Source organism: Apodemus sylvaticus, chromosome 17 (assembly GCF_947179515.1).
Source record: "Apodemus sylvaticus chromosome 17, mApoSyl1.1, whole genome shotgun sequence".
Lineage (NCBI taxonomy): Eukaryota > Metazoa > Chordata > Mammalia > Rodentia > Muridae > Apodemus > Apodemus sylvaticus.
Genome location: NC_067488.1, coordinates 77,592,816 through 77,618,733, shown reverse-complemented (window position 1 = coordinate 77,618,733; position 25,918 = coordinate 77,592,816). Strand labels below are relative to the sequence as shown.

At 39.8% G+C, this 25,918-nt stretch overlaps 3 pseudogenes; all 3 read left to right on the top strand.

Annotated features, from left to right (window-relative positions):
• Positions 1 to 212: 212 nt before the first annotated feature.
• On the top strand, positions 213 to 1,157 carry LOC127667423 (zinc finger protein 431-like; annotated as a pseudogene).
• A 13,513-nt stretch (positions 1,158 to 14,670) lies between these two features.
• On the top strand, positions 14,671 to 17,498 carry LOC127667422 (leukocyte immunoglobulin-like receptor subfamily B member 4A; annotated as a pseudogene).
• A 4,819-nt stretch (positions 17,499 to 22,317) lies between these two features.
• On the top strand, positions 22,318 to 24,177 carry LOC127667421 (leukocyte immunoglobulin-like receptor subfamily B member 4A; annotated as a pseudogene).
• The last annotated feature ends 1,741 nt before the right edge of the window (positions 24,178 to 25,918 follow it).

Here is a 25,918-nt window from a genome sequence, read left to right as displayed (position 1 = left end):
TTACCATTAGAGAAATTGTAAACATAATTCATATTGATTACATGATTGATCAGAGTAATGAATGTGGTAATGATTTCACATGTGCTAATTATCATTGCAGGCATGTAAGAAGTCATAATGGAGAGAAACACTATGAGTGTAATATATGTGGTAAAGCCTTTACAAGATGCAGTAATCTCCAATATCATAAAACAACACATACTGGAGAGAAATCTTATGAATGTAATCAATGTGTTAAAGCCTTTACAATATCCAGTAATCTCCAATATCATAAAACAACACATACTGGAGAGAAACCTTATGAATGTAATCAATGTGGTAAAGCCTTTACAACATCTGGTAATCTCCCATATCATAAAACAACACATACTGGAGAGAAATCTTATGAATGTAATCAATGTGGTAAAGCCGTTGCAAGACCCAGTCATCTCCAAAGACATAAAATGACACATACAGGAGAGAAACCTTATGAATGCAATCAATGTGGTAAAGCCTTTGCACAGCACAGTTATCTCCAAATTCATAAAAGAACACATACTGGAGAGAAACCTTATGATTGTAATCAATGTGGTAAAGCCTTTGCAGAGCGCAGTCATCTCCAAAGACATAAAAGAACACATACTGGAGAGAAACCTTATGAATGTAATCAATGTGGTAAAGCCTTTGCATGTCACAGTAATCTGCAAACACATAAAAGAACACATACTGGAGAGAAACCTTATGAATGTAATCAATGTGGTAAAGCCTTTGCACAGTGCAGTACTCCCCAATATCATAAAAGAACACATAATGTAGAGAAACCTTATGAATGTAATCTATGTGGTAAAGCTTTTGCCTATCACAGTAATCTCCAATATCATAAAAGAACACATACTGGAGAGAAACCATATGAATGTAATCAATGTGGTAAAGCCTTTGCACAGCGCAGTAATCTCCAATATCATAAAAGAACACATACTGGAGAGAAACCGTATGAGTGCACTCAATGTGGTAAAGCCTTTGCACAGCGCATTCATCTCCAATATCATAAAAGAACACATACTGGAGAGAAACCTTATGAATGTAAACAATGTGGTAAAGCCTTTACAAGACCCAGTCATCTCCAGTATCATAAAAGAACACACACCGGACAGAAAACTTATTAATGTAATCAATGTGGTAAAGTGTTTTCACCAGGGATAAGTCCCCAAATTCTGTGTGCTGGAGAGAAAATTAATGAATATGATCATGAATTAAGTGGGAGTTAGGAGGGTATCATAGTAGGATATGATAGACATGGGTCCTTGGGATTATTTCCACTCTGGAGATTTTTTTTTTTATGCTTTTGCAAAGAAGTTTGCTGCCCTCGTCTGAAGAGTTTCCTTGAGGTTAAGGTAAAGATGTTTACATTAATTGTATTGACAAAGTAAGTCACGAAAATCACCACATAGAATTTGGCATGAAAATTTTTAACAAGCATAGAAACTAAGAAAGGAAAAATAAAAAAAGAAAGGTTCAAAATACAAGGCTTTATCAGGAAGTTGAATGACGTTTAATTTTGTGATCAAGGATATTCAATGGCATTAAAGGAATGGTTACATTAGGACAAGATTACATTCAGCTAAACATATGGATTTGCAGTTGATTGAAAGTGAACTGTATCATGTTAGGAATTTTTATTACCTGGTTACTGTTTTGATATAGACATATGAAGATAAATGTATGTGTCAAATTGCCAAGAGATAGATTTGGATTCTGGGTTCTGAATTTAAAATATAAGTAGAAAGGCTTAGTGGTATTACATGCTTTTTAACCCACCATTCACGAGACAGAGTCATGCAGATCTTTGAGATCAAGGTAGATCTCTAAGCAAGTTCCAGGAAAGCCAAGATTAGGCAGTGATATGTTTGAAATATTGAAAGCTGCTAATAAAGTAATAGAAGGAGCTGTGTTCCAGCCCCAGTAAGCAGCAGAACTCAGAGCTCGGTTCTAAATGGTAATAATACAGAGACAATTGATGCTGGCTAGCTAGTAATTAGAGGTGATGAAGAAGAAATCAGCATCACTGTGGTGAAAACTGACTGGTATTTTCTGAGTGACAGAAAAGGTGTGTTCTAGAGATCACCAAGGTTGGACCTCATGGTGCAGCTTGGCTTGGTTATGTGTAAGAATAACCCAGGTGGTACTGACTTCGAATTCATGAAGTTGTCATGCAGAACAGCTGAGGCTTGGCACAATTGAGCAAGCATAAGGAAGGTTATGGGTCAAGACTAGTTCTAGCAGAAGAACCCAGCACCTTGAAGATGCAAGTACCATGGGATGAACAGCAAGTACATCAGGAGCAGTAGAATGGAGTCAATCAGAGCTTAAAGTGATAACAGATGTCAGAGCTGGAAAAGTGACACAATCTCTTTGGAGGAGCAGAGAAGATCATGTGTGGATCCAGGACATTGAAATAAGAAGCTGTGAAATTGAAGTTATCTTAGAGACCCCAAGGTTTTGAGATGTTAGAACTATATGATACCTGCTCAGGAATTGAATCAAACCAGTCAAAGAGAACAAATTGTGCTTCAATGAACAAAGCAGAAAGGAGTTGGAGACCTGAAGAACACTTAGACATCAGACATGGAGATGCAGAGTTTGGAGATTGTTCTGCTGGCTTTGGTCTTCTTAAGGTCCAGTATTTCCTCATGATTACCTTTATCTGTTTCTTAGGAGGTTTTGGTAAAGAATGTTGCTGCCTATTTCCCTTGTCTGGACCGTCTTCTTGAGGTTATAGTAAAGAGGTTTACATTGATTGCATTGACAAAGGAAGTCTCAAAAATCCCCGCATAGAATTTGGCCTGACTGTTTTGATCAAGCATAGCAATCTCCCAATGCAGTAATACAAAATTTAAGGTTCAAAAAGCAAAGCATCACCAGGAAGTTGAATGACGGTAAATCTTGTAATCAAGGATATTCAAAGATACTAAAGGAATGGTTATATTAGGGCCTGATTCCATCCATCTAATCTTATAGATTTGCAGTTGTATGAAAGAGAAATGTGTCATACTAGGAATTATTATTACCTGGTTATCATTTTCATGTCGACATATGTTGATACAAATTTGTGTCAAAGTGAAAAGGGATGGGTTTGATTGCTATTCTGTGTTTTCAATTGAAGTTCTAAAAGGAAAAGCTTAGGTTCAGGCATTTTGTTGCATGCTTTTTATTCCAGCATTCATGAGACAGAGCCATACAGATCTCTGAGATCAAGTTAGATTTCTGAGCAAGTTTCAAGACACCCAAGCTTAGGCAGTGAAGTTTTGGGGAAAAAAAGCTGATGATAATGTAATAGAAGGGGCCATCCATATTCCAGCCTCAGGAAGTAGCAGAACTCAGAAGCTTTGTCAATGTGGCTTTGTCTTAGTTGTAAGAAAAGAAGGAACTAATGGAACAATAGATGCAAGCTAGCTACAGCTAAGTAATTAGAGGTGATGATGAAGAAATCAGCATTTCTGAGGTTAAATCTTCTGGGTAGTGTTTTCTTAGTGGCAAAGAACATGTGTTCCAGAAATTGCCAATATTTGACCTAGGTAATGTGTAAAGATTGCTTTTTTATTTGTTTTGTTTTATTAAGTATTTTTGCATTTGTGGATTTAAAGAAAATTGCTCTGTAATTCTCTTTTGTTGCTTAGTCTTTTTTGACTGGCTACTTGAGCAACCGTGGGTTCACAAAATAAATCAGTTAATGTTTGTTCTGTGTTTAAATTGTTAAATTCTTTAAGGAGTATTCTCATTAACTCTTCTTTGGAAGTCTGGTAGAATTCTACCCTGAAACTCATGGTCCGGGTTTTTTTTTTTTTTTTTTTTTTTTTTTTTTTTTTTTTTTTTTTTGTGGTGATTTGTAGTGCCTTCTCTTTTTCTAAATGTTTACGTCTAAGTTGTTTATCTTAGGGCTGGAGAGATAGTTCAGTGGATAAGAGCACTGACTGCTCTTCCAAAGGTCTTGTGTTATATGCCCAGATAACACATGATCACTAGCAACCATCCATAATTGGATTTAATGCCCTCTTCTGGTGTGTCTGAAGTCTGTGATAGCATACTTATATACATTAAATAAATAAATAAATAGATAGATAGATAGATAGATAAATAGATAAATAAAGAAATATATCTTTTTAAAAATTATTTGTCATAGTTTGATTTAATTATGGTAAGTGGATGCTTACCAGGAAATTTCTCATTTCTTTTAGAATATCCAACTCAGTGGAAGACAGGTTTTTTTTCAAGTCTAGGTTTTTGTCATTCTCTCAATTTCTTTATTGTCTTTTATTTTTTCACCATTTTTATTTTAGATTTCAGTAATTTTGATATTCTTTATCTTCAATAAGGGATTGCCGGTCTTTTCTAATAAAATGTTCAAAGGATCAACTCCATGTTTCATTGTTTCCTTGTCTTCCTCTCTTTCTATTTTATTGATTTCAGCCTCCCCCCAGTTGGATAATTTCTTTATGTGTACTCCATTTTATAATAGCTCATTCACTTATTTCTGTTCTAGACTTAAATTTGTGCTCTTAAATTGACAATATGTGTGACTTCTCCTATTTTTTAATGTAGGCATTTGTGCAATGAAATTTCTTCTAAGCACCACTTTTATTTTTCTTTGTTTTAAATAGAATTGTGCATGTTGCATATTCATATTCATTGCATTCCTGAAAATCTCTTATTTCTTCCTCTATTTCTGCTTTAACCTATTTTTCATTCAGTTGTGTGGTGTGCAGTTCCCATGAGTTTGTTCTCTCTTGTTTTGTTGATATGCAGCTGTAATTCTTGTTGGTTTGATGAGACACACGGTGTTGTTTCAATTTACTTGTATGTATAAAGACTTTCAATGTGTCTGAATATGTGGTCAGTTTATGAGTAAGTTTTGTGAGGTGGTGAACAGAAGTTATATTATCTTATATTTCAGTACAATGTTTTCAAAATATCAGCTGGATTCATGTCCTTGCTCTCAGTTAGCTGGAATATTTCTCTGTTTAGTTTTGGTCTGGAGAATGTGTCCCTCGGTAAGAGAGGGGTATTGAAATCAATAATTCTAAGTGCATGAGGTTTAATACACCATTTTGGCCTTAAAATATTTCTTTTACATAGGTTGGTGACCATATATTTAAGGCAAATATTAAAAAAAATTATGATGCCATCCATAGTAATATTTATTCCTTTGATGAATATGTAGTCTACTTGAATTATTTTGATTATACTTTGATCAAAATCTATTTTTCTAATTTTTAAAATAGCTACACCAGCCTGGTTCTTTGTCCATTTGATTAGAATACATATTTACTCACCTTTATCTTGAAGCAATTGTTGCTGTTGAGCTTTAATTCGTGTATGCAATAGAAGGATAGGTTTGTGTTAATATCCATTCTGTTAGCCTGTGTCTTTTCATTGGTGCACTGAGATTATGGTTATTGGAATGGTTCATGAACAGGGATATTTAACTCCTGGAATGTTGTTGTTGTTGTTGTTGTTGTTGTTGTTCTTCTTCTTCTTCTTCTTCTTCTTCTTCTTCTTCTTCTTCTTCTTCTTCTTCTTCTTCTTCTTCTTCTTCTTCTCCTTCTTCTTCTTCTTCTTCTTCTTGATACTGCAGGGTGTTCTGGTATTGGTGTGTGTATGTGTGTGTGTGTGTGTGTGTGTGTGTGTGTGTGTGTGTGTGTGTGTGCTTTCCCTTCTTTTGTAGATAACACGAGACTTTTGACTACCTGTATATCATTAACTTCTTTGGGTTAGATTCTTCTTCGATTACTTTGTGAAGGTTTGTATTTGTAGACAGATATTGTTCAAATTTAACTTTATCATACACTCTTATTTTTCATTTGTGGTAATTTTCTACATATAATAATCTGGGCATGTGTACATTCTGCAACACGTGTGTGCAAGCCCTTTTGGCATTAACAGACTCCAATGAGAAGTCATCTGTGATTTCAACAGATCTTCCTTTATATTTTTTTTTTTTGGCTTTTATACCATTGTATCATTTAGTATTTGTTCTTTGTATTGTATGTTTTGATTATTATTCAGGGAAGAGACTTCATTTTATGGTCCATTCTCTGTGGTATTTTGATGATTCTTGTACTGTTTAGGTACCTCACTCTTTAGGTTAGGAAATTTTTCTTGTATGATTTTGTTGTCAATACTTTCTGAGACTTTGATCTAGTGTTCTTCCTCTATTGCTAGTCTTCTAATGCTTTGATCTTACACAATGTCCTGGATTTTGTGGATATTATTTCAGGAAATATTAGATACAACATTTATTTCCTGATGCGTCCATCCCTTCTATTTTATTTGCAATGCTTGAGATTTGTCTTCCATCTCTGTATTCTCTCACTGAACCTTGCCTCTAGTTCCAGTGTGCACTTCTAAATTTTTATTTCCAGTATTCACTCAGTTTGCGTTTGCTTCATTTTTTGTATTTCTTGGTCTCTAATAGTTTGTTTCCTTCAACACTTGGTTTATGACTTCTTCATTTATAGAATTTATTGGTTTCATCCACCTTTTTGTTTCTGTTTTCCTGGGTGACTTTGAGGTATTTATTGATTCCCTCCAATTGTTTGTGTTTTCCTGGAATTCTGTAAGTGACTTAGCCATTTCCTCTTTAAGGACCTCCAGGAACTTCTTATAGTTGGCTTCGAAGCCTTTGTCTTATAATACAGCAATGTTGGGATATTTAAGACCTTCTTTGGTAATATAAATGGACTCACAGTCATTAACCAGAGAGGGATCAATGTTGGTCCTTATTACATCATCTTTTGCCAACACCATGGAATGGAATGGTGTTATCACTTCTCAAAATGAAAAGTTTCTTTTCATGTGGATGAACTTGATATTCTGTTTGTTTCCATAAAAAGAAATTTATTGTGGGGACTACCTAAGGAACCATGATAGAAACAGAATGAATACTACCTAATCCATTCTATCTTTATTTGTTTAGTAAGTCAGTAATTAATTTCAAATGCATCACTGCTGTAATCTCTTGCTTGAGATTATTCCTCTAAAATTCCAGATAATTAAGAATTCTTTCATGTTTTTTTTTCAAGTCTCCTTTTGCAGATCCTCAGTTCTCCTACAGAGCTGCAGCCCAGCAACTTTTTCACCACAGAGGGTGCTGAGACACTGTCACTCCAGGTGGTGATTATCTCAGTGCTCACACCTTGGATCCCCTTCCCTAGTAGCTATGACTTGTCCCCCAAGCCAAGTTCTGCTAGGCCGTCAGCAGGCCTGAGTGGTTTTTCGAAGATGATTTGAAACCTCATATGTGTTTTTGTTCCTCTTAACATTCGCTGTGCTGACAGGATTGGACTCTGCCAGGTGAACAGAGGTGGAATTCTGCAGGAGCTCTGGTTCTGGAAGTTGTGCTGCTAAAGACTGACCAAAACACCTGGTGCCCAGGTTCATTGCAGGTGCAGAGATTTTTTTTTCCTGACAGCTCAGTCTCCTGACATTTCAAAAAGCAGACTTTATTCTGTCTACCATAGGTAAATGACACCCTCAGCCCTACAAGTGTGCCAAGACTTCCCACACTTTCCCCCTCTCATGCAATGTAATAAACTCCATGCAAACACAAATCTCCTTGCAGCTGCTTTCCTTTCTGTTTGCCTAAGATTTCCCAGGTGGCACAGACAAGTGCTCAACTGGTATTCTGTTTCAGCTGGTCATTTCATCTAGCTGTAGTTTCCCTGTTGCCTTGGGGCCATGGCACAAGAGTACACTTGACAGACAGGGAAAACACAGGACGACCCCAGTGGACTCACTCATAGACCCCGAGTTTTAGGAGAGTCTTGGAATCCTGGCAGGGCAGGTCCATAGTTAGTCCCCCTGCCGGCTTGTCTACACTTGTAGAGGCCACAGCTGGAGTAGGGACCAAGAAGCCAGTAGCTACAATGATCCTTAGATCCACAGCTCTGACTCTGAACTCCAGGTGCTGCCACTTCTTCACAGCAGGGGATGCTGTGGGGCTGCTCTTCCTCCATAAAGGAATGGCAATGGTCTGTGCACATCTTTGGAAGCTCAGATCTGTATTAATTGTGAATTTCCCACACAACCAAGTTCTTCTTGGCTGTTGGCTTTTGCGAGCTGAAATCATTTCCAACAGCGTCTGTGATTTTGTTTCTTTGTGCTTTCATTTTGTCAAGCAAATCCAATTATGCCCAGCAAGCTACAATAGGACTTGATTCGAACCCAGGGTGTGCTCCCAAATACTGACAGAACTGCCTGGTGCCAAGGGATGAGTCATTCTCTCAGTGAATCCAAGATGTATTACCTGAGTCTTCCCACCTCTGTTGAAAGTTCTAGGTGATGTGAATTACAGGAAATTTTGAATATTCAAAGGAAAACATGCTGGTCAGTATTTCTGTGTAGTGTTTATTGTTTCCCACAAACACTTCCTGAGAAATGAACTTCAGAGAGTCAAATGTAAGAAATCATTCTTTAGCCTGGTACATGGTTTAGCCTACTGAGGGATTCAACTTCTAGGAAGACCAACAATAGAAGTAAGGCTTGTAAGAGGTGAAGCTCTTCCAAGATTGGAAGCACATAAAAGATACACACTTTCTCAAGGCCAGGTAGCTGGGTTTTCTTTGTCAGGGCCAGCACATCCCTGACCTTCCAACTTAGCTTGTCCTGTTTCTGCAGATTAGTACCCTTGTGAAGCAGAAATTTCCAAAGGAAATTGCTGAAAATAGAAAGAATCTCATGTGCAGAAGTGGTGGCACAGGCCTCTAATCCCCATACTGGAGAGATAAAGCAAAGTAAATCTGAGTTCAAGGATAGTCTACTCTACACAGAAGGAAGAAGGGGTAAAATGGAAGTTGCAGGTGGTCCCTAGATTAATTTGTAAAGGAATCACTGGGTTGATCACTCCTCAACCATGTTGATTAAGCAGAGTGGTTTTCCAACGTGCTTAAGTTTACTCTCAGTGTGCTGGTTGTTTTGTCTCCCAGCACACATGAAAACCAGTATGTCAATGTCTCCTCAGACTTGTTTAAAAGAAACCACCAGTTACTCCTGTAACCAAAGGTAGGAAAGAATAGAATTTCCTCATCTGGGTCCAGTCTAGCCCCCATATTTTCCCTTGGGCCATTTCAATAAGAACAAAAATTTCCAGCTTTTTAACTTATTAAGAAAGATGTAAAGCAACAATCAAACAATAACCAGATGGCTGCAAAGACACAACTGCCTTGTGTGTGCCTTTGCTGTAATAGAGGAGCTGACAGAAGATCCACTAATTTCAACTCTTAGCAGGCATCAGGGCTCCTGGACCCCAGAGTTCTGGGTGGCTTGTTCACTTCTTTGTCTTCTTTTGTCCAAAAGCCTTTTGAAGCCATGTCCAGCATCCTAGGTTCCTGGGACTGTCAGAAGCAGGGTGCTGGTCAGGGCAGTCTACACCATCATAGGTCTCAAGTTCTAGCCCTTTGTCCCTCAGCAAGTGTGGTGAGGGTTGGTCTATCTCCTCTATATCTTTGTCTTGGTTGTTGTTGTTTACATCTCCTGAAGCTACACGTGTCTCCCTCTGACTCTCAATAGGGGAGACCTCTGTGCTCTTCTTCATGGCACAATTCAATCTTTGGTCATATCTCAAGTATTCCAAGCTCTCAAATACACAGAAGGAGTATAGATCCCAATCTGCACACCAGCCATCCTCAGAGCAGTGGCTTGACTCTCCACAGAAACAACATGGCTCAGACATGGAAGATCTTGTAGTCAGGGCTGGCAAATCACATCCACTTGGCAATCCATGCTCTTTGGAATCTGCTGTGTTTTTGACAAAACTGAGAAGGTACTCCCTCAGAACCTTCAGGTTATCCATGGAATGCCGAGGGCAAGTCCTTGCCCTTCCAATACAGAGAAATCTCCAGTTAGCTAATTATACCCTCCTGAGCATTACACTGTGGAATATTGGGTGTTAAACCCACAATACTAGCATCTATTTGCATTGCCTGATAGAGGCAAAATTCTGCCCAGTCTGGCGATTCAATACTTAAGTCTCAGCACCTACAGGAAAGAAGCAAATTGGGGATTTATGTAGAAGCAGTTGAATCTCTGATCTCAAGGCCAACCTGGTAGGCAGACCTAGTTTCAAGACAGCTAGGGCTACACAGGAACACCTAGGCTAAAATATCCAAACAAGCAAACAAGAAAGGAGTGAAGCTTCTCAAATTAAGATCCTATCACTCTGGATGCAATTGTCTAGAGTTAAAATTATAGTGGACTGATGAAACAGGCAATGGGGGAAGTGCTCATGGGTCAGTAAATCTACTTGGGGTGCCTGTTGTAAAGAGTAAAGATCACATAGAATGATCTCTCAGTCACCCTGTTTTTCCTGATAAGGGATTTATTAGAATGACGTACAGGATGCAGTCTGCCTTATTCCACAACAGCAGGATGGGAAGCAAAGTCCAAGAATCCAGAAGTTCTCAGTCCCTGAGGCTGGATGTCTCAGCAGATCTTCAGTAGAAGATGGAATCACAGACAAGTAAGCAATAATGCCAGGGAAGTCCTAAGTGTTGCTATCTAGGAGAGAGCAAGCAGGCAGTGTGAAAACTTGCTTCGTCTGTGTTCTTATATAGGCCTCAAGATGAAGGTGTGGCCCAAATTAAAGGTGTGTGTTCCAGATTCAATCTGTGGATTAAAGTTGAGTCTCTTCTGCAGGGTGTGGTGACTCAGACCTTTAATCCAAGCACTATGGGAGTGAATCAAGCAGGTGGATCTCTTAGTAGCCTGGTCTACAAAGTGAATTCCAACGATTTGAGAAGAAAAGTATAGTGCTAGGGAAATGTTAATGATCTACAAAATAACAGATAGGAGCCGATCTGATGTAACTCATAGTAGGGTTGTTATTTCATTATTTTATATTATTTGAATTAGCTTGGTCCCCTCCAAGGAACCACTGTCATGCAGGATGGTTGTGGTCATTGAGGGCAATGCAAGAGCCAGAGCCATTGAATGAGGCCTGGCAAGAAGGCTAAAGTCTCCTTTTTCAGATCCTCAGTTCTTCTACAGATCTGCAGCCCTTATACTTCTTCACCACAGGGGGTGCTGCGGCACTGGCACTCCAGGTGATGTGGACCTCAGTGGTCACAAGGTGGGCTCCCTTCTCTAGTAGCTATAACTTGTCCCCCAAGCCAAGTTCTGCTAGGCTGTCAGCAGGCCTGAGTTGTTTTCCAAAGGTGATTTGCAACCTCATATGTGTTTTTGTTCCTCTGAACATTCGCTGTGCTGACAGGATTGGACTCTGCCGGGTGAACAGAGGTAGAATTCTGCAGGAGCTCAGGATCTGGAAGGTGTGCTGCTAAAGGCTGACCAAAATGCCTGGCGCCCGTATTCATGGAAGGAGATGCATTGCAGGTGCCATGGGTTCAGTTTGTTTTCTGCCCCACTAAGCCTCCTGACTTTTCAGAAAGCAGACTTCATTCTGTCTACCTTAGGTAAATAACCAATTCAGCAGTACAAGTGTGCCAAGACTTGTGACACATTCCTCCATTCCTCATGGAATGCAATAAACTCAGTGCAAACACAAATCTCCTTGCAGCTGTTTTCCTTTCTGATCTTCTATGATTTTCCAGATGGCACAGACAAGTGCTCAACTGGTATTCTGTCTCAGCTGGTCTTTTCATGTAGCTGTAGTTTCCCTGCTGCCTTGGGGCCATGTCCCAAGAGTACACTTGACAGGGAAAGCACAGGACAACCATGGTTGAATGACTCACTCACCCCGAGTTTTATGTGAGTCTTGCAATCCTGGTAAGTCAGGTCCATAGTTAGTTCCCCTGTCTGCATGTCCATACTTGTCGAGACCACAGCTAGACCAGGGACCAAGGAGGGATCCAGAAGCTCCAAATGTCCTAGTTCCACAACTCTGCTTCTGAGCTCCAGGCACTGACACTTCTTCCCAGCAGGAGTCACCATGGGCTGCTCTTCCCCCAGAGAGGAATGCCAATATTCAGTGCCCATGTTTGCATTCTCTGGGCTCTACTAACTGTAAATTTCCCACACAGCCAAGTTTTCCATGGGAGTTGGCTTGCGTGAGCTGAAATCATTTCCAACTGTGTCCTTGAGTTTTTGGTGTTATTGTTTTAACAATCAAATCAGATTATTCCCAGTAAGATGCACTGGGACTTGATTAGAACCCAGGATGTGCTCCTAAATACTGGCAGAACATCCTGGTGCCCAGGGATGAGTCTTTCTCTCAGTGAATCCAAGATGTATTACCTGAGACTTCCCACCTTTGTTGAAAGTTCTAGGTGATGTGAATTACAGATACTATTGAATATTCAGAGGAAAACATGCTGGTCACTTTTTCTGTGCAGGGTCTATTTTTTTTCCTACATACACTTCCTGAGAAATGAACTTCAGAGAGTCAAATGTAAGAAATCATTCTTTAGCCTGGTACATGGCTTAGCCTACTGAGGGATTCAACTGCTAGGAAGACCAACAATAGAAGTAAGGCTTGTAAGAGGTATAGCTCTTCCAAGACTGGAAGCACTTAAAAGACACACTCTTGAGGCTAGGAAGCTGGGTTTTCTGTATCAGGGCCAGGACTGCCCTGAGCTTCCAACTTAGCCAGTCCTGTTTCTGCAGGTGAGTTCCCTTGTGAAGCAGAAATTTCCAAAGGAAATTCTGAATGCTGAAAATAGAAAGACTCTCCTGTGCAGAAGTGGTGGCACAGGCCTCTAATCCCCATACTAGAGAGTCAAGACAAAGTAAATCTGAGTCCAGGGCTAGTCCAGTCTACACAGAAGGAAGAAGTGGTAAAATGGAAGTTGTAGGTGGCCCCCTAGATTAATTTGTAAAGGAAGCATTTGGGTAGGTCACTCCTCAACCATGTTGATTAAGCCGAGAGGTTTCCCAAAGTGCTCAAAGTTGTTCACCATTTGCTGGTTCTTTTATGTCCCAGCACACATGAAAACCAGGATGTCAAAGTCTCCTAAGGACTTCTTTAAAACAAACCTCCAGTTACTCCTGTAACCAAAGGTAGGAAAGAATAGAACATCCTCATCTGGGTCCATTCTGGCCCTCATATTTTCCCTTGGGCAACTACAATAAGAACACAAAGATTTAAAGAAACAAGTAAACAAACACCACAAGGCTGTAAAGAAACAACATCCTTCTGTGTACATTTGCTTTAATACAGGAGCTGACAGAAGATCCCCTAACTGCAGGTCTTAGCAGTCATGAGGGCTCCTGGACTCCAAACATATTTCTGGGTGACTTGTTCACTTCTTCTTCTTTTGGCCAAAAGCTTTTGAAGCCGTGCCCAGAATCCTAGATTCCTGGGACTGTCAGAAGCCAGATCCTTGTCAGGGCAGTCTCCACCATCACAGTTCTCAAGTTCCAGCCCCTTCTTCCTCAGCAAGCTTGGTAAGAGTTGGTCTACCTCCTCTGTACCGTTGTCTTGGTTGTTGTCCACATCTACGTGGCTCCCTCTGACTCAGAATCTGGAGACCTCTGTGCTCTTCTTCATGGCACAATTCAATCTTTGGTAGTATCTCAGGTAGTCCAAGCTCTCAAATACACAAAAGGTGTGTAGATCCCAGTCTGTAAACCAGCAATCCTCGGAGCAGAGGCTTGACTCTCCACAGAAACAACGTGGCTCAGCTGAGAGCATCCCCTCATATATTTGTCAGGCTATGACAGAGTCTCTCAGTAAACAGCTGTATTATGCTCCTTCTATGTTTGGTGACAGTATATGGGATGGATCCCCAGTTGGGGCAGTCTCTGGATGGCCTTTCTCTCAGTCTCTGCTCCACAGTTTGTCTCTGAATCTCCTCCATGTCTATTTTGATTCCCATTCTAAGAAAGCCTTACAGGAGCTTTCAATTTTATGTGGTCCCATTTTTAAATTCTTGACCTAACAGCATTAGCTATTAGTGTTCTGTTCAGGAAATTTCCTGTATATTTTCGATTAGGAGTTTGAAACATTTTGAATTTGCATAGACAGTTTTGTCAATCTCTTCTAAGTTATCTTCTATGTCTGGAATTCTCCCTTTTATCTCTTATATTTTGTTGGTGATGCTTACATCTGCAATTCCTGACTGCTTTCCTAGGTTTTCCATTTCCATGTTTGCATCCATTTGTGTTTGCTTTATTGTTTTCACTTTCACTATTTGGGTTTGGACAGCTTCATTCATTTCCTTCACCTGTTTTATTGTGTTTTGATTCTGTTTCCATGCATTTCTTTAAGGGATTTATTTGTTTCTTGTTTAAGTGTTTCTATGTGTGTACATTTGTTTTCCTGTATTTCTTTCAGTGAGATATTTATATCCTCCATAAATGACTCTATTATCTTCAAGAGATAGGACTGTTGGGTTAGTTGCCCAATTGCCTTTATGCAGAGGAACTCCTGGGATGTCTTCAGGCTATGGTGTGTTCAGAGGAACGGCCTAGTTGACAGTCTTCACCATCAGAAATTGCAAACTGGAAATCTGTGAGGAATAGGGAAAACATTTCTCTAAATGAAGTTCAGAGAACTGAGAGTTTAGTCAATCCCCTTTGCTGAGGAAAGTATGGAAGTTTCTCTTCCCGTAATAAACATGATGTTGAAAACCCATGACAGGAAGGACCTGCCCCATGATGACATCTGTATATAAGCTGATGTTAGAGAACATTTGTCAGAGAGGCCCAGGAGAACACCTCAGAACATTACAAGGCCTCACTATGATAGCCATGCTCACAGTGCTGCTGTACCTTGGTGAGATATGAACAGGGGGATTGGACACATACGTCTGTAATAGAACCTACTCAACAGCCATGTTTAATTTCACATTGACAACCTAGGTGATCCCATCTGCCTCTCAATGTGAAAAGGTCTGAGAGAAAATTTTATTTCAGGTCTTGTTGTGGAACCCAAGACTGCAGTACAGGCAGGTGAGTGTCTCCAGCCATCCCCGGATTTGATTCTTCACTATGATGAGAAAAAATCTCTATTTTAATGTCTAGAGGGTCCAATATTCACAATGGTAGTGGGGGAAAAGTATTCATGTGATAATGTCTTCTTCCATGGGAGTTTTGTGTTCTAAGATATGATGTCGAAGGAAGATGTTCTGGGACTCAGCCTTTGATTTCTTCACAGAACACCTCCCAAAGCCAATTATCTGGGCTGAGCCATGCTCTGTGTTTGCCTTAAATACATCTGTGATTATCTGGTGTCAGGGTTCCTATGAGGCCCAGGAGTATTGTCTGTAAAAAGGGAGAAGTGTAGATCCTTGGGACACTCAATTCCCTCTGGAAACCAGGAATAAGGCCAAGTTCAATATTCAATACATGACAATCGCCTATGCAGGCATCTATAAGTGTTATTATAAGAGTGATGCTGGATTTTCAGAGCACAGTGATGCCATGGAGTTGGTTGTGACAGGTGAGTGGACATTCATGGAACCCAGCACGGGCTTTTTCCTAAGATGAAGATCTGTTATCCAGGAGCTCTTCTCTCAGAGTCCAATCCTAAAGGACAATGTGTGTAACTCAGGATCATTTCACATTCTTCTTCTTGTATCCCAGGAGCATATGGAAATCCAAGCCTGTCAGTCTGGCCCAGCCCTGATGTGACCTTTGGAGTTTTCATAGCCTTTACGTGTAGCTCACACATAGGATTTGGCAGATACATTCTGATCCAGGAAGGAAAGTGCCACCTGTTATGGATCCTGGACTCACAGTATCAGGACAATCATTCATTCCAGGCTACGTTTGTTGTGGACGCTGTTACTCCCAAACACAATGGAACGTTCAGATGTTACGACTTTTTTAAGAATAAACCTCAGGTGTGGTCAAACTCAAGTGACCCCCTTGACCTCATGGTCTCAGGTAATGTTCTCACATTGTTCTCTTTCCTAAGATGATCTCTTGCTTAGAATAGGAGGGAGGATGTCGTCATTAAAAAATCTTTTTGATACCAAAATCATTTACCCCTCATTATAAGTTTATTACTCAGCATCCCCTGAAGTAAGTTCCTCTAGCATTCACTATAGATTAGAAGAGATGTTTGAGGGAAACGTACAATTCACCAAGTAATTAGACGTTGTCACTACACTATTTAGATTTCTACTGTTTTCTTAAATCGCCATGATGTAAAACAATACATGGAGAAAAGAGTTTATTCCATTTGATAGCTTATAGTCCATCATGGAAAGAATTAGGGGGATATACTCAAAGTAGTAACTGAAGCATAAGCCATGATTTAGTACTGTTACAGGTTTCTTCCCAATACCTACAAAATTGCTTTAACCTCAAGATCCAATTATCAAGGGTCAAAATCACCCATGGATGTTTGGCCTTCCCACATCAATTGTCAATAAATCAGAAATCTTTCCACATTTTTCCTGCAAGTCAATATGATACACATTTTTTGAAGTTTCATTGATGACTCTAGGTCATATAAAGTTAGAAAAAAATCTAAACAGAACATGCCTTCAGTGCTATAATTGGGCCTTCATGCTCAATTGTCTTTACTTCCTAAAATACTGTGTCTAATCTCATGGTAATTGCTACTCAACAGAGGCATTTGGTATTCATAATGCACACATTCAAGTAATTGTCAGTCCCTGAGAGTTTCTATCCTCTCCAGCATTAAATGATATGCTTTTTGGAGTATTGACTGTGAGAGCTGTGATCTTTACAAGGGTCCAAGAACCCATAGGCACAAAATGTGTATACAACAGCATTATATCTGATTGAACTTATGGTGCAAAATGAGGACCAACAGAGCAAGGCAGGGCATAGTCAAGAGCTGGGAGCTCAAACATTCACTTCTCCTTCCATTTTAGCAGATGCCTTTAGCACACTGAAGATGGTAAGTGATGACGCTCCTGGAGGGGATACACATTGTGTTGAGATATGTTGGTGAAGCTTTAAGGGACGTTCAGAAATTAGGGCAACTTGACTTGCTCTCCACGTAGATGACTGGTACCTTACATAGCTTATGGTCCAATATCTTTCTCTACTTGTATTTCAGACCCTCCTTTACTCTACCTTTTATCTCCTGCTTTCATGAAAACACTGAATAATTTTTTTCTAGGCTCCATCTCCATGAACAAATTTTAATGAGTATTTAAGAGATAGCACAATGTTATTTTGAGATTCTGACTGAGGAAAAACCTCTTTGCTTACCTTTTATCTTATTTCTGCAAATTAAAATAACAGATTGTCCCATACTTTGACATAATTTAATGAAATTCTTTGATTCTTTGTGTACTCAGACAATAAGAACATTCAGAAAGCATGGACAATTAAGAAGCAGGTGAGAAAGAAATTTCCAAATTAAGAGATAGGCACAAAGAGTCTAGTTCTTTCAGGGAGAGGGAGCCTCTATGCCCAACAATTTAGTGCTAGAAAATTTTGGCTTTACTTTAATTCTCTGACTTCTTTATACAGAAACCCCACCCTCACACCACCAAGGTCGCACAGTTGAAAATCTCATCAGAATGCTTTTAGCTGCCTTGGTTCTTGTGACTATAGTGATGCTGCTGTTAGAGGCTTGGACCCTCTAGAAAGTGGAACAAGATTCAACCAGGAGATAAACAAGAAAGACTACTAGGCTCCACACCTGAACAGACCACTGAAACGTGTCGAGCAATCCCATACATGTGTGTAAAACCTGGGTATTCCTTAAGGTTTTATACTCAGAGAAGGTCAATGTAATAAGCATATTCTGAGTGTGGGGAATTCTGGGGATTACATTCAGGAGGATTTGTCTTTTTCCTCTCTGCTCCTTTCCCCACATTTCACTGTGAATATTTTCTCACTTCTTCTCTGTTGAACACCAGGTGTTATGCATGCTCTGAAACTTTCAGTCACCTTCAAATAACATTTCCTCTAAATTTCCTGAGTCAATATTTTTCATCATGAGCCTTTACCTTTGTCACTGAGAAAGAGAACATAGTTGAAACAGAACACATATTGGGAAAATTGTGATTGCAGATTGAACAAGTTTTTTGAAGTTGATGCCCTTGAAATTTCTGAAATGTTCTTTAGCTTCAATGTGCATTATTAGAACTATCTGATGAGTGCTTTTCAAAATAACATATTTGCCTACAAATCAATGACTGTATTCAGAACTAAAGAGCTTGCATACAATTGCTTTGATATTTAATGTTACCACAACTTTGAAATATATAATTTTATAATCTTTGTATTAAAAAAAAACCTTGTACATGAGAACAAGGCATACTGACAAAAACCATACCCACAGTTTGTACAACTCCTCAAACTTCAGAGAAGTTAGGACAATTATTCTGAAGCTGTGCACTTTTCACATCATTTTGCACTAGCACTCATGAAACATCATTTTATTAAACAAAGTATCCACTCCATATTTGCTAATCATTATGTGCATTACTTCAAATGATCTCATAATTCCAAGTTAAAGTCATATGTGCGTGGTTCTATGTTATGGACAGTCCCAGCCAGAACTAAATCCAAGGGAGAATTCTGGATATCAGGAGAGGAAACAGGTCCAGTGGATAACAAACAGAAACAACCACACACAGAAGCAGCTGGAATCTGATTTTTTTTTTTTTTTGGTATCTCGTAGTCCAGTCCAGTTAACATCTCAAAATAAGCATCACATTCATCTGTTAAAGCTTCAGTTTTCTCAGGCAGTACAGGGTGTTTACACATAGTCCATCCATAATCCAGTTGGACAATTGACACATGCTTTTTAACTGCTTCATCTTGGCCCCACTGTCATGCTAGCCTGAGACCTGGTGAAGGGCGGGTCCCTGGCCTAGCTTCCCAGTGTTGATTGTGGCATTGTAGAGCTTGGGAAGCTGCCTGGCTTGTGCTGTGTTCCAAGAGCACCTCTGCCTAGTTGGCCCACTGCATTCTTCACTGTGCCATGCCAGGGGCCAAAACAAGCCACCTGCGATCAGCTCTGGTAGCCGCCTCTGGCCCCCAGCTCAGTAAACTAAGCAGCTGCAGCCCTTAGGCCCAGCCCGGTGAACTAACTAACTACCCAGTGTCTCTCTGAGTAAAGAGTATCTACAGTCTCCTGAATCACACCTGGATAAGCTAAAAAATGTTGTTTTGCTCAAGGACTCCCTGGGTGGGGTCTGTAAAGTTCCTCACAGGCTTCCATTGCTATCCAGGTAAGCCAGGGTAGAGATAGCCTGTCTGCATAACAAGCCAGGTCAAGAGTTAAAGGCAGAACAGGCTTAACTGGTCTGCTGTGGATGTCCCTGAGATATCCAATTCAGTTACAAAACAGAAAGCCAGGCTTCTGGGGTGGGGACAGTAGATTCAAGCTATGTACCAACTCAAATGTAAATTCTTTCTATCTTGTCCAACACCCACTTGTATGGCAAGGACATTCTATAAGGTTCTTCATATGTAAATATCCTTAGTCTGGGCTCAGTGTTTCAAATCTGTCTGCCCTGCAAGGATTTCTAAAAACAAAAAGGAAACTGCGACTTTAGAGTTCCTGGAGAATTCTACAGCCTGGTAAAAAATGCTTTTTCTAACATATATTTGGAGTCATACTACAATATATCCTATATATATATATATATATATATATATATATATATATATATATATATATATATATATCCAAAATGTAATTACATGAACGATTGGAACAAAGTTGCAAGATGTGTTCTTTTACATTTTAATATGCTCGATATTACTTAGTTCTGGACACTAGGAAGGAGAGTTTCAGATGTATATTAAATTGCCAACTGAGATTTTTAGCTTCTGTGCTTACAGGGTGTTCCACAAATTTCCCAGGAGACATTTCTCACCTCTGTCTGTAAAAATTTGTTTTACAGATATCACTGGGTCACTCTGGCAGTTTTGAAGTGATACATACTTGTAATTTGAAATCTCACTCTTCACTGATGTTTACTCCAAAAGTATTTTTTTAATGCCCCCTTAGTATACCTGGGTATAATCATTAATTCTGAATATTAACTTTCCCCCTAATTAGGGAAGCAAGGTTTCTTTTTAAAGACAATTTATTAATTCCTTGAAAATCTCATGCAATATATTTTGAGCATATTTCTATCCTCTCCATAGCTTCTCTCCAATAGTCCCTTATATGCATACATTTTAAGAGCTTCTGGGAAGATAAAATAATTTGTGTAAAATTAAACCTTTATTCCTTGTTAGCAGATGTTGAGTGACATATCTCTTTGACAACTTATTTATTTTAACAAAAAATATGCTCAAATTATTTACTGTACTTGTCTGAAAAGGAGCACAGCGTGTCTTCCTCATTTCCACAGGGCATTTCTGACTTAATCTATTAATATAATGTTACTTCCAACTTCTTCAAGTGTGATCTCATTACAAAGGTGTTGTTCTATATCCGTATGTTCCTGTGGGAATTTATGAGTATTGGCCATATGACAATAAAAGTAGTGCTTCTACCTTGATCTTCATATTTATTGTTCTCTAAATTCATGTTGTTCTCATGAATGGCATTGCCGTATTCTTAAAGAGTTAATATTTGTTAACAGTTATGTGGTATACTCCTATTTATACAACACTTGATACTCTCAAATTATTCATTATGTATTATTAAGTTCTAATTTGAGATATGACCAAAAGCACTCTTGGTCAATGTTTTCATTCCTAACATGTTATAGGGTCAACAAAGCAGCAGAGCAGGGTTTCAAGAGGGAAATTATCAAACCAACATTACATAAGTGGTCAATAACCAGTGAGATATCACTATGAAGTGCATAAAGAAATATTATTGTGGATTTTTGATTTTTTGTACCATTATTTCACATAATGATTTAATGGATTTACTAATTGAAAGAATCATATTTTCTTACAGTATATTCCTTCCCTTATAATTAGATACAATGTGAGAGGCTTACAGGAGAAAACTGGAAGCTTTCTTAACTGTTAATTAAACATGCTTATAAGGAGCTTGTGAGGAGGAATGCACCGAGTGTTCTCAATTAGCTAATGATAACAAGGAGCTCGTGTTTTGTGCTTTAAACAGCTGGTGGAATTTAGAGTTATGGTATATTATATATCATTTTCTCATTGCAGATCTTATCCAAGTATCTACTTTATGAATCCAAGTATCTGATTTATATTCATTATTCAGAGAGACACAGATTGTAGAAACACTAGTGTCTGAAATCTAGACCAAATATTCACCTGTAATATAATAGCTCTGTAAATATCACCTTGAGACATAAAATTCAACATTAATCATAACTAATTTCTTTCTTCAGTTAAAATATAAATAACCTATTAAAGATCATTTACAAAAGAAGCAACGAAAGCAATAGCATGTAATGTCAGTTCTTCTTCCAGCTTTCTCATACAGGCTGGGCAAAGCAGGACACAAATAATTATTCTATGTAAGCCAACAACACCAAGAAGCACAATATGTCCGTGTTACATTTTGATGACTGAAAATAGCCAATGTTACTTTTTATTATTTCTTTCATTTATATATATTTTTTCACTTTACATCTAGGGTGCTCTCACCCCTGACCACTTTTCTCCCAGTCTCAACTTCCAAAATCACTCCACTCAATACATCCTCCCCTTAACCTCACAGGAAAGACCCCCTTAGCTACAACGAAGCCTTGGGGCATCAAGTCTAGGCAAGGCAAATCATGTCCTTTCCCAAAGAAACACAACACATCAATCCAGGTAGAGATAAGTGTTCTGACAAAAGAATCAGAAACATCCCCACATGATTTTTAAAGGATCCAAATGAGTTAATTTTATATCCAGCCACTTTCCTGAATTTGTTTATGAGCTGTAGAAGTTCTCTGTTTGGATTGTGGAGGTTTCTTACATATACAATCATATCATTTGCAAATAGTGACACCTTTACTTTTTCTTTGCCATTTGTATCTCCCTAATCTCCTTTTGTTGTCTTATTGTTTCAGCTAGAAATTCAAATACTCTATTGAATACATATGGGGAGAGTGAGCATCCTTGTCTTTACCCTGAATTTAGTAGGATTTCTTCAAATATCTCTCCATTTAATTTGAGATTGTATGTTGGCTTGCTGTGTATTGATTTTATTATCTTCAGGTACCTGATCCCAATGCTTTTCAAAAGAAGGGGTTTTGTATATTGTCAAGTTGTGGCTGCAGTGAGAGAAGATGCCGCTAATCCATGAGAGACTTGAGGTCTCAGGATGTGTAGAGGACTATTTTGTGGTGCGGGTGAGGACTGGGGACATCCTCTTGGAGAAGGGGTAAAGCCATGGAATTTGGAGTAGTCAGGCAGCAGACCAGTAAGGGGATTAAGTCTGGACTGTATAAAAGGATTAAAGAATAAAAATAAATAATTTTTAAAAAGAATTCAAATGAAGACCATGCTGCATATCTGACACACATGGGTAGCAGACCTGCGTCCAACCTCTGCATGATCATTGGTTGTTGGCTCAGTCTCTATGAACCCATGGAACAAGGTTTGTTGATTCTGTAGGTATTTTTTTGGTATCCTTGACACATTTTATATCACTTAATTCTCTCCCTGATTCTTCCAAAACACTCTCTAAGCAACACCTGAGGTTTGTTTTTGAGTCTCTGCATCTGTTTACACCAGCTACTGGATCTCTCTAAGGAGACAGTTATGTTAGTCTCCTTTGTGGAAGTATAAGATCGTCATTAATAGTGACAATCCCAGTGTCGGTTCCTTCACTGTGATGAGAAAAGACTCTAATTTACTCTGTAGTGAGCCAATTTGTCACAGTGGTGATGGGGGAAAGCGTTAATGTTCTAATATCTTGTTCAAGGGGAGGTTGCTGTGCTAAGATCTGGTGTCTGAAGGAAGAGTTTCTGGGGATCAGCCTTTGATTTCTTCACAGGACACCTCCCAAAGCCCATTATCTGGGCTGAGCCAGGCTCTGTGATTGCCCAACATGCACCTGTGACTATCTGGTGTCAGGGTTTCTGGGAGGCTAAGGAATATCATCTGTATAAGGAGCGAAGGGTAGCTCCTTGGGACACTCAATTACCTCTGAAAACAATGAATAAGGCCAAGTTCAACATTGAACACATGACAACTACCTATGCAGACATCTATAAGTGTTACTATAAGAGTGCTGCTGGATTTTCAGAGCACAGTGATGCCATGGAGCTGGTGATGACAGGTGAGAGGACACTCAGGGATCCTAGCACGGGCTCTTTCCTAAGAAGGGGGTCTATTCTCCAGGAGCTCTTCACTCAGAGTCCAATCCTGGGGGACAATGTGGCTAACTCATGTTCATTTTACATCCTGCCCCTTGTATCCTAGGAGCACATGAAAACCCCAGCCTGTCAGTCTGGCCCAGCACTAATGTGACTTCTGGAGTTTCCATAGCTTTTACCTGTAGCTCATACATGGGATTTGACAGATTCATTCTGATCCAGGAAGGAAAACACCACCTCTCATGGAACCTGGATGCACAGCATCAGGCCAATCAGCCATCCCAGGCTACTTTTGTTCTAGATGCTGTTAGTCCCAGCCACAATGGAACATTCAGATGCTATGGCTTTTTTTAGGAATGCACCACAGGTGTGGTCAAAATCAAGCGACCCCCTTGACCTCATGGTCTCAGGTAAGCACCTCCCTCACATAATCACTTAGTGTTTTGGGCTACTTGTGTCCTTTTCCTAAGATGCTATCTGCCCTAGAATAAGAGGGAGGAAGCTGTCAGGTTAAAAACACTGTTCAGTTTAAAAGTCATTCACCCTTCAATATTGAAGTTGTAGTCAGAATCCCCTGATACAAAAGTCTTCCTCCTTGTCTCATTGTAATTTAGCAGAGGCAGTTGATCAGCTCACACAATTGACAAAATGAACCATCTTCAGTGGAAGACAGATACCGTACATTTCCTTTTTTTATTTCTTAAAATCATGTGCCTAGACTCATAGTAATGGATGTACACCAGAGGCTTTTCGTACCTGCTTTGCACAGATTCTTTGAGGCAGTTATGAGTCCCTCAGGGTCTCCATACACCCATATAGCCAATGATAAGGATTTGTATCGGATTGAAGGGCCAAACTGTGATCTTCACAAAGATCCAATAACCCAGAGCCAAAAAAACATCTTGTCTACAAAAGGGGGATATCCTTTTGTAATTAGTGTCCAGATTGAGATAGAAAGAAACAGGGCACAGTAAAATGTTGTGAACTCTAATGTACATCTCTCCTTCAACCTCTGGCAGAAATCAAGGACCCGTCCCCTACGCCCATTGAAGATGGTAAGTGAGACCCGCCTGGCAGTGAGTATAACAAGAATTAAGATCACTATGAATTGGTGAATCCACCTCTGAATTTGAGAAAGTGAGAGATCTGGACTTATTTACAAATGAGATGATATGTTCTTTACACAGCTCAGGAACAATATCTCTGTCTACCTAAATTCCAGAACCTGCTTTAAAAGAAGTTCTGAGCGCTTGGGTTCCTGAAATTTCTGATAAAGTTTCTTCCTCAGCTCCAGCTCCTTAGACAAATTTTACTAAATAACAATGGAAGATAAAAATGTTGCTTAGATATTCAGCAATGGGGAAAAAACACATTCTCTGAGTCCTTTACATAATTTCTGCTCCTGTACAGGAACGTCTGGGCTCACACCTTCAGTTACTCCCTGTGCTTCCCGTGGGTGTGACATCCCAGGTGAGGAAGGAGTCCCTTCCATGGAATCCCAGTACTGAAATGACCACCGCCCCCTTTGCCACAAGGAAGGTGACATGGGACACTGAGTGGACTCAGAGCCAAGGCTAGACAATCACCTGCTTTCATGCTCAAAGTGTCGTGAGAAGGATAGAAATCAAACACTGAGTTTGACTTATTTTTATGTATTATTATTATCATCATCATTATCATTATTATTTTAATTTTTACATATTTTTTTATGCTTCTGACATTCATTCTAAATGACTTGGGCATATTGAACTTGTCTCCGTGAGCCTTAATATTCTCACCTACAGCTGACTGGGGAAAACATACAATTCCAGGTTGAATGATTGTGATATTGGGGGTCACGCATTGGCTGGGCACATCATAGGTGCGCGGGTAAGGAATATCCTTCCTCATGCCTGAGTCACTTCTGCTTAGGACTGGAAACACACTGGAAGGTTTTAACTGGAGTCCTGGCATTGTTCCTCTTCCTGCTTTTCTTCCTCCTGCTCTGTCTCATCCTCATCCAACACCTGCGTTGGTACAAAAAGAAGACTGAGGACGCGGCTGGAGCCGAGGGAAATGGAATCAGGGTGAGAATAAAAAGTGGTGAACATGAGGCGGAAGCTTCCAGACTCTCCCACGTTCTGGGGTAGCCTTGGAAATGTGTAGTGTAATTAAAATCCTAAAGGAACTCTCTGGATGAATGAAATGCCAGATGGAGTCGGGAGTAGCATCACTCCTGGTCATTCCCCTGCCTCATATGCTTCACTCCTGGTCATCCCCCTGCCTCACATGCTTCACTCCTGGTCATCCCTCTGCCTCACATGCTTCAGTCTTGGTCATCCCCCTGCCTAGCACACTTCAGTCCTTTTCGTCCCCTTCATTCAGCTTATTGTCTCTTGCTGCAGACCCCACCAGAGGAGGACACACAGGGGATCGTGTACACCTACATGAAATCCTCCAGGCTTCGGACGGCAGGGATCCATTCTTTCCAAACTTTTCCCTCAGGTTCATCCCAAGACATACCCACAGCCGGGCCACACCCCATAAGTCACTAACACTAGACACACACCTTCTTCTAGCCCCATCCCACTCCAGGATATGACATCCAAGACATGCCCACCCCCAAGCCACATCCCTACCCGAGACACACCCACACGAGAAACATGCTCACAACTGAGCCACACCCCATGAGTTACTAACACTAAACACACATCTTCTTCCAACCCCATCCCACTCCAGGACACAAGATCCAAAGAGACCGAGGATGTGACCTATGCCCAGCTGTGCAGCCAGACACAGGAAGAGAACCACAGCTGAGACCAGCA